The sequence below is a fragment of the Platalea leucorodia genome, assembly GCF_965183815.1.
Source record: "Platalea leucorodia genome assembly, chromosome: 3".
In the NCBI taxonomy this organism is placed as follows: Eukaryota; Metazoa; Chordata; class Aves; order Pelecaniformes; family Threskiornithidae; genus Platalea; species Platalea leucorodia.
Genome location: NC_138825.1, coordinates 52,044,591 through 52,061,567, shown reverse-complemented (window position 1 = coordinate 52,061,567; position 16,977 = coordinate 52,044,591). Strand labels below are relative to the sequence as shown.

At 35.3% G+C, this 16,977-nt stretch overlaps 1 protein-coding gene across 1 annotated transcript in view; it reads left to right on the top strand.

Annotated features, from left to right (window-relative positions):
• Positions 1-16,977, top strand: part of PACRG (parkin coregulated) — a gene marked incomplete at both ends in the record, with an annotated part of 256,332 nt that overhangs the window by 86,679 nt on the left and 152,676 nt on the right. The window lies entirely within an intron of this gene.

Below are 16,977 nucleotides of genomic sequence, written 5' to 3'. Positions count from 1 at the left end.
TAATCTTGTTTGAATGGAATATGCAAATCCCACCTTACACACTTTTTATTTAGATTGCATGGGAGACATGAACTTCATTCTTCATATTTTGCTGACTTTTGATGCAGAAAAGTGTTAAAATATTTTGGTGAAATATTGTCATGGTAAATGTATATGGAACAGGTTATAATAAAATGATGATTCATTAATAGTTTGCATCTTATTCTATATCAGTGTAATTTAACCAATTATATTTTATGTAATGAGCTAAAAGGTTTTCTTCCACTTATTACCTTTCGTTTTCAATGGAACATATTTTTATATGTACTGGTATAAAGAATTTAAAGTGTTTTTTCTCTAGTGATTACCCAAAACATTAGTCAAATATGGAGGATGAAGTCCTAAAATCTAAATTAAATAGTGAAGAGTGACATAAATCTCATTGAACTGAGAAGAATCTCTTTCACCTATTTCCTTTATGGAAAGTTACTGAAGAGGCATGCTGTATAAGTGTCAGAAACTTTTGTTTGCTTCAACTGACCAACAAAACTGAACCCAAAGAAAGTAGCAACACTTCTCTGAATGGCCCGTCTCTATTGTTAAATGTTTTGCATATTAAGGTAAGGGGATTATTCAGCACGGTTGTTTACTGAAGGGCAGGAGGTGATGTTGCAATCTTGTTAGGTTTCTAATGCTGACTTCAGAGTACAGATACCCTTACAGAGAGTTTGCAGCAGCAGGCGACTTGCAGAGATGTACCCAAAGGGATGAAACAGGAGAGCAACTGTAACAGCAACAGCTACTGTCACAAAACTTGGAGTCTGTCCTAGTTGCTTCCCTGACTTGTTTGTTCTAAGGTAACGGAGAAGACTGAGAGGACATAAACCTCTATGTTACCAGGTGCCTTTATGTGGCAGCTTCCTGAACGTTGTTACTTCGAAAAGTGGTTGCTATTCTAATTAAAACAGTACTGTTTTTTCAGCATCTGGGAAAGATTTTTCAGCATGGACTGTAAGGGTTGACAGGGAAATGGTTGCTATGGAACTATTTTCTGAGCTAGTATGGCGAGCAACATTTAGCAGGATTTAATTTGCATCTCTTCCATGCAGCAGTTTCTTCAGGATGGTCTGACCGTAGATTTCACCAGACTCCCAGAAAGCATAGCTCAGCACTGAAATTAGTTGTTTCCTCAGAAACAGTACAAGTGTCAACCCTCCCACCCCAACGTTTAGCAAGATTTCTAAAAGTAGTGATGATCAATCTACAAAGTTATTTAATATATAATCTAGTAGTTATAAGATCAATCTACAAAATTATTTAATATAAAATCTAGTAGTTATCACATGTATTAGTTGCAATATATCCTGAGCCTTCTGTTTTTTTTCATGAACGTGTTTGTTAGATTTATTTTTATGAGGGAAAAAAGGTGTTATGTTAATTACAACAATTAATAATCGCTGACTCAAGACTGTAAGTGTGAAACACTGGGACCTTTTATTTCTGCTATATAGGTAGAGAGGCCTATACATAAAAAATCTTTTCTATCTTTATCTTCCATTGAAATTAAGTTTAATACTGTGAATTTAGTTTCACGCTCACTTGAAGGGACTTTCTACTTAAATATTTACTTAATCTACAGTTTATTAACATAATTAACATTATTTATTAATAATAGTGTTAGTTGAATAGAATATTTGTGTGAATATAATATCATTGCATGGCTGTGCTATTAAGTTGGAGGATCTGGGAACAAGACATTGTAGCAAGAAAATAAACTACTTTAACATATTGCATTAAATAAAAGTAATATAATTTCAAAATTAAATGTTTTAACAAAACTGCAAGCCTATATGCTAAGACATCGCGGGCTGTATTTACAAATTGTTAGTTCCTCAATAAGCAAAAATATTAATGGTAATAATATTCATTTTTCAAGAAAGGCTGTTTTGGGGATCATTCAAGTCAAAATTTCATTTCAGCCCAGAGGTGCGTAGCAACTTAGCTAATAATTCTTTAGATTTGACATTTAATGCGCCTCTGAGACTTCTTCTTACGGAAATATGGCTAAACGTGATAAAAAATTAACTGGATGATCGCGCCAGAGCCGCGGTCGTCAAAATTCATGTTTTCCCACCTAATTCTCGGCTTTGGCAGAGAATAAATTCGGCTGTCGCCCAGCGCCCGTTTGCAAGGCGGGCTCCCCTAGGACCTTTTGAGGGGAAATGAAAAGGAGCAGCCATTTTGTCGCCGTTAGGTGGCTCACTGTGAATGCGTTTGTGGCGGAGCGGGCGGCGCCGCCCCTCCTCCGCTTCGCCTGCCTCGCCGCGTCTGGGGCTGTGTCTGCTGCGAGGAGGTTTTTTGCAATGTGAGAGTCATTTACAGGAATGAGGAGAAAAAGACCCTGTCTTCGAGTTCCAGAATAGCCGAGACCTGGGTCTTGCTCTGAGGAAAGTGCTCACAAGCGGCAGTGTAAGGAGAGGTCTCTGCCTCGCGTTACTGCCTGCCCCTTTGTTCCCTGTGTCCTTGGCAGAGGCTGAAAGAGCCGGGCCTGTAATACTTGGGCCCTGCTGTGCCACTTAAAGAAATAATAAGCCATTGTCTTCATTAAGCAAGCCTTGTTTTAGCAAACAGAATTCAGATACTAAAAAGGGAACATTTTTAAGGGGGGAGAATTAGAGACAGGGATGCTTTACAAAATCCCCTAGAGAAACTGCTTTGTTTCCACTATTTTATTGCCACTTACTGGGAAGATTCATATTCAAATAGGTTGGGGTTGTGAATCGGTCGTTTGCACATTCTCATGCACCCAGGAAGGCTATGATTATGGCTAATTACAATGACGAATGAAATCCTAACAAGAGTGCTCAATCAGATTGCTGTTCATGCATGAAGCAACTAAGACTGGCCAATGGAGGTGTGATTTTGGTAATTACAAACAATGGGGCTAAGTTGAAAAAAGCTTAGTAAATCTGCTCGAGACAAAATAAGGTCTAATTAATCACTTTAAGTTCTGAATTCTCCAGATGATCTGCATGCTCTGTTCTCTTTAGCATTCTTTTAATAGACTTAGTCTAAGGAGCAAGAATGCTTCCTTTTTGCTCATACTTTCACTGGATAAAATGCAACTGTTACAAAATATTCTGACTTTCCCTTTGTGACAATCGTGTTGCAACCCGTTTTTCAGGCAAGTAGATGGAATGTTAGAAAAATAAACATGCTGTTATTTGCCTTGCTAGCAGTGCCATTATCTGTCGAGAAAAACGATGAAGTTTCTTTAAGTTGTCATAGTATTATTGACCTCATTCCTAAACCCTATTTTATTGAAGTAAATGGGAATTTTGACATTGCCTCCAAAGACGACAGATTTTAAATCTACCTTAAAAGACAGTTGTACTCAGGCTAATGTAAATAAATTACTAAATAGTCATATTTTTTAATTTTTATTTCCTTATTTTTAAATAAAGAAATATTAGTAGCATATATATAAAGTCGAATTAAGTCTAATCTTTTGGCAATGGAACCTTGAGGGCAGGGCAGTTTTTCGTTGATGTATTAACACTCATTCCAAATATTGTTTTAAAAATTATATTACATGAGCCAATATTTTCTTATCAAAAATCCTTAGATTAGTTTGTCCATAAATAAGCACTATACTGAAGGTAATAATATGCAAGTAACACATAACCTGGCTTCAGTAGATTAGGGAGCATTTGAGGAACTATTTTTTTATTGTGGATTCAGTTGATGTGAAGGGATCGCCTGTTTATTTGACTTCAGTGAAATCTTGCTTTGACATAACCTTTGAGAGGATCCATTTGGATTTTGAACTTTTAAGAGCACCGGTTGTTTATATTTGATGTTAAATAATAATAATTCTTCACATTAAGGTTTCCAGCATATTTCTGTTCATCCTCAGAAAGCTATCTGTGTCTGTCTCCATAGTCATGTTTTAAGTATGAAGGTATTATGTACTCAGAAAACCTATAGACTAAATTCCTTTTATTGTACTGCCATGTGAAAAATCACAAACTATAAAGTAAATAGCATTTGGTTTGGACCATTGATGTTTGTATGGATAAGTCTTCACTAGTTTTATTGGGTCTTTTTCTGTCATTTAGACAAGTCAGCAGTTTATCCAAAGGCACTTTTTTATTATAAAGATCTTTTAGTACACAAAATATCTTTTCCTTGCCAAAATGTTGATGAGGTTGATGCACAGGTTGAGAATTTTACTGGATGTATCAGGTCTTGACTAGACAGTTTTAATCACTGGCATTTTGTGAGATCTCAGTGTTATAAATGATAAAGCTTAGATCTGAAGTGCTAAAATAACCTTAACAAGTTAGTCTAAGGCTTCTATTGGTGCTTGTTTCACATGATCTTATAGATTTGTTAATAACCTTGCCACTAAGGAGTAAAACTTTTGTCCCTGGTTGTTCTGAAATAAATGTCACGTTTATACCATGCAATGATGTATTGCCTAAGTTGATGTACTACTTTCATTATCAGGTGTCTTAAAATAAATGAGTTGCATAGTGTGGTTTGGCTGTGTGGAGGCCTTGGTGGCAATAAATAGGAACTTTCTGGTACACCTCTTAACTAATTTGGTAGGGATTCTGTCAAATTATAAATTATGAATGATCCAGTAGTGCACAAACCTCTCATTAAGGATCATTGTAGACTTCTGGATAAGCCATGGTCCATAATGCTTCATGAAATGATTGAGCCAACGAAATAGCTTGCTGCTGCCAAAATGATAATTTGCCCCTGCTGGCTCCTGCTGCTTCCCTTGGGTAAGTCCTACTGCTCAGCTAAACCTGAGACACAGTGTTGCTCACTAAACCAACACTGGGTATAGTATTCTGCTGTTTTGGTCAGCTGAATTGATCAGCAAGGGATCGGGACAACACCAGAGCAAGCAGAAGGAGAGAAAGGCAGTGTGCATCCACATCCAGACACGGAGATGGGGAGAGAGAGGAGGAAGTGGGACCTCACCTCTTCATCTGTGTCAGGCAGCTAGAGTCTTTTAGTCATCTCTTGAAACTACATCCTGTGTAGGCCTTGATTGTATTTAGTACCTTTACTTCTGTTCCCTCCATTAACAAAATCGTTCAGGGAGTGTCCTTCAAAAGCTTTTTACCTCCTTTGATTGCATCTAATGTGTCTTAAATACCTATGCTTTTTCATGGAAAGACTGTGTAATCTTTTTGTTTGATTCTTCTGTAGTCCAGCAAATGAAAGCCATCTAGGTCATATGCCAAACACATATCCTAAAATTAATTAGGTAATCCAATTCATAGCTCAGTGACATGCACTGTACATAATCTAACAAAAAGCAGTAGTAGTCATTTTGCCTAGTTGCAGTTTCTCATTTGACATAATAAAAATGAGAAACTAACTTGAATATGGCCATGTCTTTAACTTGAAAATCTTATGAAAAATTCTGCATGTGATGCACATACAGTAATCTCATCTGTGGATTTACTCACTGGTGAGACCAGTTACTTTTGGCCCTGCTTCTGTGCATCTTCGAATGACTACTTCTTATTTTGATAAAAATACAGGTGTAGGAGTAAGAGGAGTATTTCAACCTTTTCTCTCCAAGAAAGGAGTCTCTGTCCTTCACTGATGTGAAAACCAAGATAGCAAACAATAATTCCTACATCAAAGAAGTCCAACAGTGCATAGGTCATTGAGGCAGGTAAGAACAAGGGTTTTCTGCTGTTAGATAGCCATAGCGATCTATCTGCTCCATTTCAATGGATTAAAATGACTTTTAGCCTTGCTAGATTGTGAAAATTATATAAAAAATATGAAAAAAATATTTCAAATTCATTTGTTTTAGTTTTTAGAAGATCATTACAATTTTTTGAAGATGTCATTAGTTGTAATTTTAGTCCTAAATGAATGTTAGAATTGGAAAGAGAATAAAATTAAGACTAGTGTATTTGCATTACTAGTCTATAAAATAGAAATTCTTTAAAACATGAAACATTTCTAGAATACATAGTGGTATGGTGCAATATAAAGCTTTAATGGGCATTCGTTTTTGGATGACCTACATATTGCCTGTAAAACTTTTATTTTCTCAGCGTGATGTTTTTTCATTGTAAAAATATGGAGCTGTAGTAGGGCAACCTAAGTAGCTCTTTATCTTATCAAGACATGAATTTAGCAAATGGGCTTATGTAAGATGTTATCTGAAGTAAGCGGAAAGAAAATCTGAGTTTATTTCTGTTAACAGTGTATTACAGAATGTTGTAGATTTCAGCTTGTTGTCTCCCTGCATTTGGTAATATATCCTCCATGAAATCTAAGAGTAGTTTAGAGAGCTTCTCTAATAAATAGCTTTACATTGACTTTTTGTGTTCTTAATTGAATTACTGTAACACAAAAGTGAAGCATAAACTGCTATATGAAGTTACTTCAGATATAAACTAGATCCATGCCCAGAAAAAAAACCTACAGATGCTTTCTCTAGGCACTCTTAGTTAATTTATTCTGCTTGTCAGAAACTTTTGGGATATAGGAAACTCAGCTGCTCTAATGGCATCTCTGACAATTTATTCCCACAAGCATCAGCTTGGATACTTCATTTTTGGAACAGGAGGCACTTAATTGACAAAGTATCCTGGAAAACATACTGAGGTTAGAGCAGTGTCCTATGCTCTCCAGTGACAGAATTACTTATGAATCAGGGAGCTATATCAGTTTGCTATCTACACTACTACTCCTGCCTATCTCAATGACACTTAGGGTAGGAGGATTTAGGGACTCTCATATCTGTGTAGGTTAGCGCGTATTATTCATATATTATGTAACGCAGCATATGAAAGATATTCTACAGGTAATTAATAAAATTAATCATTACATCTTTGATGTTGCCAACCATTTCCTTCATAATTATTTTCTCACTATTACAGTAACATTATTTTTAATCTTCATTTCAGTCTAATCACTTTTTTTTTTTTTTGGCTAGGACCTATTATACTTTGTAATTGTTTTCTTTTTCTTGAGGTATTTGCAAGCCTTAGTCAGAGTAATAGTAACACAAAGTTGGAAGGTATTGCTAATGCAGGGAGGGCCCATAAATAAGAAAAGTTAGACAAGTTTGTCAGCTGGAGTGCTAGAAATGGGTTGAAACTTAATACCAAAAAGTTACGTGTATAGAGAGTAATAGTAAAAGTAACTCATAGTAATGTTAACCTGACTCTTAGGGATTTTTTTTTTTCCCAGTGATGTAAGTGGGAGTTAGTGCTTCACTTATATAAAACAGAAGATAAAAAAGTTCTGACAATGTCAGTTGACTGGAAGATGGCTATGGGATACTGGTATGATGCAACTCTAATGCAATTTTGCAATGCATTAGTGCATTTAGGAGAGACAGGAAATACAGTGTTGTGCAAGCCATTGATAAGACCTCATTTGGAATATTCTGTAGTTCCAGTCACCTCTGTTCAAGAAAGATTAACTTAAGCAGGTATAGAGAACTCCCAGGATGACTAGGAGAATGAAATATTAGTTCGACAGAGATATTTAAGGAGGGGGGAATTGTCGTGGTTTAAGCCCAGCTGGCAACTAAGCACCACCCAGCTGCTCGCTTACTCCCCGATGTGGGATGGGGAAGAGAATCAGAAGAGTAAAAGTGAGAAAAACTCGTGGGTTGAGATAAAGGCAGTTTCACAGGCAAAGCAAAAGCCGCACACTCAAGCAAAGCAAAACAAGGAATTCATTCCCTACTTCCCATCAGCAGGCAGGTGTGCAGCCATCTCCAGGAAAGCAGGGCTCCATTGCACGTAACGGTTACTTGGGAAGACAAATGCCATCACACCGAATGTCCCTCTCTTCCTTCTTCTTCCCCCAGCTTTGTATACTGAGCATGACATCCTATGGTATGGAATAGCCCTTTGGTCAGTCTGAGTCAGCTGTCCCAGCTGTGCTTCCTCCCAGTTTCTTATGCACTTGGCAGAGCATAGGAAGATGAAAAGTCCTTGACTGGTGTAAACATTACTTAGCAGTGAAAATCTGGAATAAGCTTCCAAATTGCATGGCAGCAGCCACTTGAAAGGCTTATGGAAGGGTTATATGTCAAAACTGGAAATCCTGGAGATAATAAATTCCTGTGGATAATAAAAAAAAATATTTTATGTATGGCTCCATAAGTATAGTTATCTCAAAGGATTTTGAAAATAAAAGGATTACTTCTTATTTGCACTGTAGTTATTCAGTTTTTCAGGGTTTCTTTTCGTTGCCAGTAGGAATGCAAAACAAAAACCTTTTTACTAGAAATACATAATTGTTCTCTTGGTTTATTTATTCAATTATTTGTTTATTTGCTTTGAAGCACTATAATTAACAACAGGTTATCAGGACCATTTTTCTCCAGAAGTTTGACCTACGCTTGTAACATAAAAAAGTACTTGTAGCTGTGAGTGGATTCTGCCATCATGAAGCAAGCTAAAACAAGACAGATACGTGGAAGTAATGTCAATAGTTTAATTCTGTAGATTTTCTAAAAATGAGAATTTGTTGTATAATTTCCAGCTTTACCCAGTGGTCTAGAAGGTGTGGCAAAAAAATCTTTCTACTCCAACTACGTTTGCAGATTTACAGGGTTTTAGCAATATTCTTGAAATAAATTTAAGTAATAATAAAATAGTAATATGGTGGTTGCAGAGAAAGGTCATATCATGATTCCTTATTCTGTTCATATAAATTTTTCAAAATTGCACAAGAGTCAGAGGAAGTAATCAGTACTTACTGGGTCTAAACTTCCATTATTTTTTTTGGTGACAATATACTTACATTATAAATTACAATTTCCAGAAGATTCCAGGACTGACATATGTCAGTAACTATTTATTGATATAAAAACTATTGCACTTGATAGCAAGCTCAGACTCGTTAATTATAGCCTAAATTAAAAAAAAAAATAATCTAATCTTCCCCACAATTTTGTTTTAGAAAATATTTATAACTTAACTAGCCAAAGTAAAAATGGGAGAAGTTATGTTTTACTGCAGAGGTGAGAGCTACAAAATGGAATGTTACTTATTAATATTTAATTTTATTTTGGAATTATGAACATTTTTTAAATTTAGCAGCCTATCACTTATAAATATATCTCTGCAAAAATTGGAGTTATGACAGGAACAAAGTAGGAAAACTAAGTTCCCAAATACTTTGAGAACTGATTATTTGATAATCTTCATAATATTAAAACTTGATATGTGTTCCATTAATTTGTAGTAAAATGTATGTTAGAATACCATAAACAATTCAATTTAGTGTATAGAGTAATCAGAACAGCTAAATTTGTATCCTTTTGCTAAAAAAGGACTTTGTTTATCCTTTATGTAGTAATGTTGCAAGAAACTATTTGAAGGTTGTTAATGGCATAAACTGTGGGGGTTTTTATAGAAAACATTGTTGCAATCTTCAGGCAGAAAAGACTGAAGTATTTGTTTGTTTGTAATTAGACACAGTCTTTTGTCAATTGATCTGTTTAGAACTTCATGTATAATGTTTGTGGGTTCTGCATTATGACTATGGAACAACAGTATTCCCTTCAGAAGAGTTTCAAAGAAGGGAAGAAAGAGAGAAAGGCAAATAACTGATTTCTTGCTCTTGACAGAGGACCCAACAGGAATTGATATGAACTGGTTGCTGGGTAACCTACAGCTGCTCCAGTAAGGATATCTTATGGCAAGCATTCCTCTGGGCAGTGATATTTAAGACCATGTCAGGAATTAGAAGAAATGCAATCTAAACACAAGTACTGAAAAAAATACCATATTTGTGCTGCAAGTTTTACAGGACATATTTATGATTCCTTGGATTTTATTATTAATTTTATATTAATACAGTTTAATTGAACTAAAGAAAGAGATATGAGTCACCGAGTTGTGCCAAATCAGTTGCCAGAAACAATACTGCCATGTAAAAGCACACAGGCATGGCTTAATTAACCTCTTTATGATAGTTTTAAAATATTTTCAGTGATTAGCTAGAACTGTCATATGACAGTAAATACTATCTTAGTAATTACTACTGTATAGTTTAGAAGCTTAAGTGATACATTACAAACAAAACCAGAACTGTATATCACTTTGCTAAGAACATTTTAATGAATTAATTTTAAATCACAAAACTGTTTTTATACTTAATTTCATATATCCCTCCCCCCCATACTGGTCAGTATCTCTTCCTGAAATATCTGAGAAAATCTGGCCATAAGAATTAACTTTTTAAATGGAAACTGGTCTCGTTGACTGGTGAGTGAGAAGAAGAAAGCAGACTTATACTAAAAAAATACTTTTGCATTTCACTTTTAAAATAGTAATTTTCCAGAAGTAGCTGTCAGTTTCTTCAATACAAAACACTTTCCATGGAACTTGGAAAAATTTTATAGTACAAGTCTATACAGACATTAAACCAACAGATTAAGGTATATTTGTATAATAATAATGGTCATAACATAGAGAATGATACAATTCTAAGAGAAGGCTTAAGTAAAGACACATCAAAATCATGTGTATATAATTCATTTTAAAATGTGTGTCGTTTAATGAAAACCCAGGAGGACAGAATGCTTTTAATAAGATTTAAAACAGTCAAGGAATACATATCTGACAGGAGAAAGGATTTTTAAAAGTACTGGGCTGTGGAAATGAGTAGTTGGAGGAAGCCAGCACTGCCTACTATTCATAATACACAAACCCATTTACTTCCTTTAGAAAGTTATAAAGTAGCAATGCAAAAAAATCTCTTGAAATGAGAATATGCATTGTAGGGATGCTTCTAATGCCTTTCTGTGATAAATATAGCTGTGTAAAACAAGACTTATTTCATATTGCAGTGAGTGAACACGTAATGAATACCATGTAACAGTTCAATACCAAGTGAGAGAGATTTTAGTGGCATACCCAAATCTTTCCCTTAAGCAATGTTGCATTGTTTTTTAAAAAGTCTTATTATTCTTACAAAATAGGCTTTATTTATCTTAAAGTAGGGGTATTCTTAATGGTTAAAATTGTTGCCAAACATACTTCTACCTCTGAAATAATTCTGACAAGCTTTCTTCTGGAAATGAAAAAAACCCATGTATTAAATATTACTGTTAATGAATGTTGCAGTCAATTCAGTATTCTAGTATCATTAATTTCTCCATTATTTTGTCCATCATTTCTTCTCCAGTAATTTTCCTTTATTTTGCAATTAGTTTCTGTGCATGGTAATGAAATGATGCTTGTATTTTCTGTTAGGGAGAGAGGTAAATAAGTTTCCTTGGTAGTCTGTTTCTACATGCACTTTCTGGTATATTATATCTTCAAAGTTCCTTTGACATGTAAATAGATGTCATTTGCCTAGTTGTGGGAGTAGTACTGGTTTTATTTCTACTACTAAATTACAGGGAGAAAGAATTGACCTTCTCTTTTTAATTTTTCATATTCAGCTCATATATTTGAGTCACAATTATATGTGTCACTTTAAACTGAATTTCAGGCTTCTTACTGAAGTTGATAAAAAGCCTCCCATTCATTTCAACAGGCACAATCCCAGCCTTGAATGAGAACAAAAAAGATTACACTTGAATTCAGTGAATATTAAAACTGTAGATTCATTGTTGTTACCCAAAGTAGATTTCAAATTCCAATGATCATATTCTTTTTTCAATTCAGCACCCAAGAAAATTTTATATCTTATTATTCATAAGAACAAGACACTATCACACTCATTCAAAGGTCTGTTTGTCTCATTTCTAACAGTGATTGGGATGAAAGAGTTAGGGAAAGTATCATCAACGGGGTAAATATTTGTTCTGTATTCCCCAGTATATCCTCCCAGTTTCCAACTCTTAGTGGCTTAGCAGCTGCCTAATCAGGATGTTGAATTCAAATTTTTGCATTTAGGAAGACCTTTCCTAATCCTTTTAAATGAATGTATTAATTGATCTCCACAATATACTTTGTCAATAAACTCTGCAATTTCATTATGCATTGTGTGAAAAAAAAATGCTTCCTTTGATTTTAAATTTATGCCTGATTGTTTATTTTTCTCTTGTATTATGAAAAAAAGTTGAAGTATTGTTATTGATTCACTCCACCTATACTGTTCATGATTTCTGACGTATCCTGCTCAGTCATCACTTTTTCTAAACAGAACAGTTCTAGCCTACTTAGGTCTTTTGACTATGAAAAAATATTCTGTACCTCTGATAATCCATGCTGTCCTTTTCTTTATCTTCTCAACTTCTTTTACACAGTCTTTAAAGTCAAATGACTACAAAATTTTGCAGCAACCAAGCATCATGGATTTGCCATCTGACATAATGAAGTTTTATGACCAGTACTTAATGTTTAGTAATAATTGGAACCATTTTATTTTCCTTTCTGATCGTCACCAAACACCGTGCCTACATTTTCAGATAACTGTCTGCAGGGGCTTCAAGATCTCTTTCCTGAGTAGTACACTGGTATAATTAGGATTATTTGATTGTTTTCCCTCATATGTATTACTCTGTATTTACCAATAATGAATTTAATCAATCATGCTATCACCCTTTTCTAGTTCATTTTTAAATATAATGAACAGCATGGGCCAGCACATATCCCTTTGGAATCTTACCAGTAACTTCTCCATGTTTTGGAAACTGTCTACTCAGTTCTGCCCCTCATTACTATGCTTCAACAAGTTACTAATGTATGACAGGATTTTCCTTGCTATCTTATGACTGTTTATTTTCCATAGGAATCTTGGGTGGATTTGAGGCTCTATGCATGTCTGCAATTTCAGACACCTAACTTTTAGCCAAATATCCTTTGTAGGCGTCTTCTGTAGACAATGGATAAAGAGGAAACTTTCCCTAGGGCAAATTCAAGCTATCACCACCTTAGCAAACAGTATGGTGCAATAGAAACAGGTCTGTAAAACAGTAATAATAACGCTGCATCCATATTGTATGTTTTACAGGAGATTTATTTCTGAGTAGCTGTGGTTTGATTTTGTGGATTGAACACCCATCGGCAGTTGTAATAGACTAAGTATGCTCTTGGAGCACATCTTTTGATTTAGCTTTATCTAAAAGGAATAGAGTTCAAGCACTCCAAGACCACTTTATGATATAAGTGAGGATGATGAGGAGGTTTGCTTCAAAAGCGTACTTCTCCTCCTAACTTATGCACTAACATAGACCTTTCTCACACAGAGTAAGCTAGGCTCCTATCCAGAATCACGCCCAGAAAGAACCTCTGTTTCTCTTCACTCTCTATAGTGAACTCCAGAGATGTTATACTAGGGTCTTACAGGTATGAATACACCATTTTATTGAAGGCTTCTAGAAATACCGATATAAAGACAGAATCATCCTTGTTCATGTACTTGGTGCCTGTTGTATGGCTTTTGAGATTTCTTTGAATCCTTCCAAATAAGTCATATTTATATATGTATCCATTAATTTTACGATCCATTTTACCAGTTCCAGTTCCCGTGCTGTCACAGCTGTCATGTTCTGTTCTGCTGCTACCGGTATTTACTTAAGTGATAGTATGCACCCTACAGTAGGTGATGCAGAAATTTCATGGTTGTATTTTCCTTTAAGATGAATTGTTATGAGTAGCTTTGATACAAATAAATTATTATTAAATGTAGCATTTAAATCTATAAAGCTTCTGATATATCATCTTAGAGTTAACATTTACTTCACTGTATTTGCTTCCTTTAACATGCAACAGCAGCCCTCCAACAGCAGGACTCGGATATAATTTGTACCTTGATAATACCTCTCACTGGCTTTCTTCCTTCCACCACGTTTCCAAGGTACCTATTTTTTAGTCTCCCACTCATCCCATCCATTACTTCACAAAGATGCAAGTATCAAGCAGAAACAAAAATTTCCAAGTTCAGTATTTATAATTTCTAGTGCTTCAGAAGAGTTTCCCCTAGCAAAATCAAAAAATAAACAAACCAACCAAAACAAAACAAAACACGGCTCTATGTTTCTATTCTGCTTTATTCCTTCGAATAAGCATGGTTGCTTAATGTACGGGAGCTTCATGAGCTTGTGAATAACTTTTGTCCCTCCTACTGCATCCTCTATACTGTCCAAAGTTCCGGAGTAACTTTATCTCTCTCTATTTTTTTATGATTTCAAACATGCCTTTACATATGGAGGAATGTATGATCTCATGATAAAAAAACCCCATGGTGTCTTCAGCTTAAATATTAGGACTTGCACCATGATGATGAAACAGATTTTGTATTTCCTTAGATGTAAAAATAGCATGTCTTCAAAGCTTACGAAAAGATTTAAGTAAATAGAATACCATTGTCTGGCATTTTTTGGTTGGAACATGATTTTTATTTTGGCATTATGTCACCACTACGAGGAGATTTAGCAATCAGAAACTACTGAAAAAAGATGGTTTCTGAAAAATACATGGAAGTTAAAGAAAGAAATTCTTGGCAAACTTTTGGAAGAAGAAAATGGTTCAAAATTTGAATTAGAATTTACTATATTAGCCATAATGACATGCTTAAGTAAAAAATTAAGTATGGTTTCACATTTGCAAAAACAGTTTTTATAACAATTTCTCACTGGGACATTGGCAGCAAAGTAGGAGGCAACTCTGTATTCCACGGGGAGGTAAGCACTAGAAAGGGTTCTTTTTCTCTTTACAGGGCTGAAATACAGGCTGAGGTAAGTGTACTTTAATAAATAAACTTCCATTACTCCTACTGGGTTGTTATAAAAATAAATTATGCTTTATAATTGGGAGGGACCTCTAAAGATCATCTGGTCCAAACCCCCACGCAGAAACACCTTGGGTCAGGTTGCTCAGAGCTGTGCCCAAGTGAGGTTTTTTTCCCAGGATGAAGGTTCTATAACCTCCACGGACAACCTATTCCAATATTTGACCGTCATCACAGTGAATTTTTTTTTCCTTGGATCCAGTTCAAATTTCCCATGTCATGACTCATGCCCATTGTCCCTTGTCCTATTGCAGTGCACCTTTGAGAAGCGTTTGGCTCTTTCTTCATTTGCATTGCGTAGCTGAAGACAGCAGTAAGATTCCCCCTTAACTTTCTCTTCCTAAGGCTGAACAGATGTTCTCTCAGCCTCTTGTCCTATGTCATGTGTCTCAGCCCCCTGACCATCTTGGTGGCCTTCTGCTGGATATCAATGTCTTTCTTGTAGTGGAGATGCCAAAAATGGACACAGTATTCTAGATGGGGCCTCTGAAGTACAGAACAGAGGGGAGGAATTACTTCTCTGACCTGCTGGCTACACTATATTCTTTGTCACTCATTTCCCTGTCCTACAGAATGTTGGGCCCAGATTTTCCTGAGTTTTCTTTTTGCTGCTAACATGCTTGTTCAAGTCCTTCTTGTTACCCCTCAAAATTCTCACTAGTTTCAACTCCTGGTGAGCACTGGTTTTCCTAACTGCAACTCTGCACACTCTATATTCATCATGGGTAGTCATCATGGGTCTCTATATTCATCATAGGTAGTCCATCTTTGCTTCCATCTACTATATACTTTCTCTTGATGTATGAGCTCGGACAGGAATTTTGCGTTCATCTGTGCTGTCCTTCTGCCTTGCTTGCTTGACTTGGAAGAGGTTGACGTGCTTTGAAGGGGTTGTCCAGCTCTTTTGGCCCCCTTTGTCCTGCAGCGCAGTTTTTCATTCTGCTGTATTCTTATTAAAATTTTTGATCCATCTGTGATGGCGCACACATTCTTTAAAGGTACATTGGCACATCTCATCAGAAAGAATATACCATCAATGTAAACTGGCAGCTTGTACAGGAGAAATGTATTGTAGGCAAAATTGTAGTTTGCTAATCTCTAAGTTCTAAAAGATAATCCAAATTTTGAGGAGAAAAATGGAAAATTGGAAAGAGATATTAACTTTAAAACTATTCAAAATCATGCAGACTAATGGGAAGTGTATTCTTTTCATGTAATAGTAGAAGAGAGTCCTGTGAAAATCACACTTTCTGAAAGCTACTGATAATTCTGACTGTAGTGACAGAATGAAAAGATGAGGTACACAGGCTAAAATGTTTGTTGCTAATTAGTACTTTCAGTTAGTGTTAAAATGTAGCAATCCATCTCTGTGTGAATTGTGTTTAACAGATGATAATAAAACTAAAAAACTTAAAACAGAACCCTTTCTATCACTGACTGCCAGGCAGCTGAAATGTAATTTATGAATTTCTTTTATTTTAATTTTTACTCTTTAAATTGTTTTACTGCCACATTGTCATTAATGTATTTTGTAACATTGAATTTGGCCTTTCATAGTTCTAAATATCAAATCTTTTAAGAATACTGGTTTTCTTTTCTTAGTTGTGTATATTTTTTCAGTAATGGACAGTTCATATTGAGTAGTTGTGTAATATATAAACCCTTCCACTCCTTTCAGTTCAGCTGTTGATAGGTACTGTATATTTCAAATTATTGAGATATTCTACTTTTATATGTTTCAGGACTATATTGTAAAGTAGGTAAACCCTGAACCTTTTTTCCTGGGAAGGCGCAATTGATAATTTCCTATACTCAAAGAAAAGTATTGGTCTTTAGCAGCACAAGATGGAGTATAATTCATAATTGCTACTAAAGTTCATTCCCAAACAATTATTGGCTTTTTATTTGCTTTTTTTCCTATTGAATATATATTTTCCCTCCTGCTAGTAATTGTTGATGTTATAAATGATCATATTGCATTTTTAAATTAAAAGTTATATGGTTCTAGGTGGCAACCATCTACAGTTCATATAACTCTTCAGAAGGTCAGGGTTTTTTTGTTCTTGAAGAATACATGAAAAACAAAGAATTAGTATTACCTTACCTGAAGCATTGTTTCTTTCTCAAATTCCTCATCCATACTGTAGGATTACTTCTGCACCACAACTACTAAACACTGGAATTGATAAACTAGATCAGAGAAAGGCCAGCCCAGACCTGTTATGCTCTGGGTTCTGGTTCAGCCAG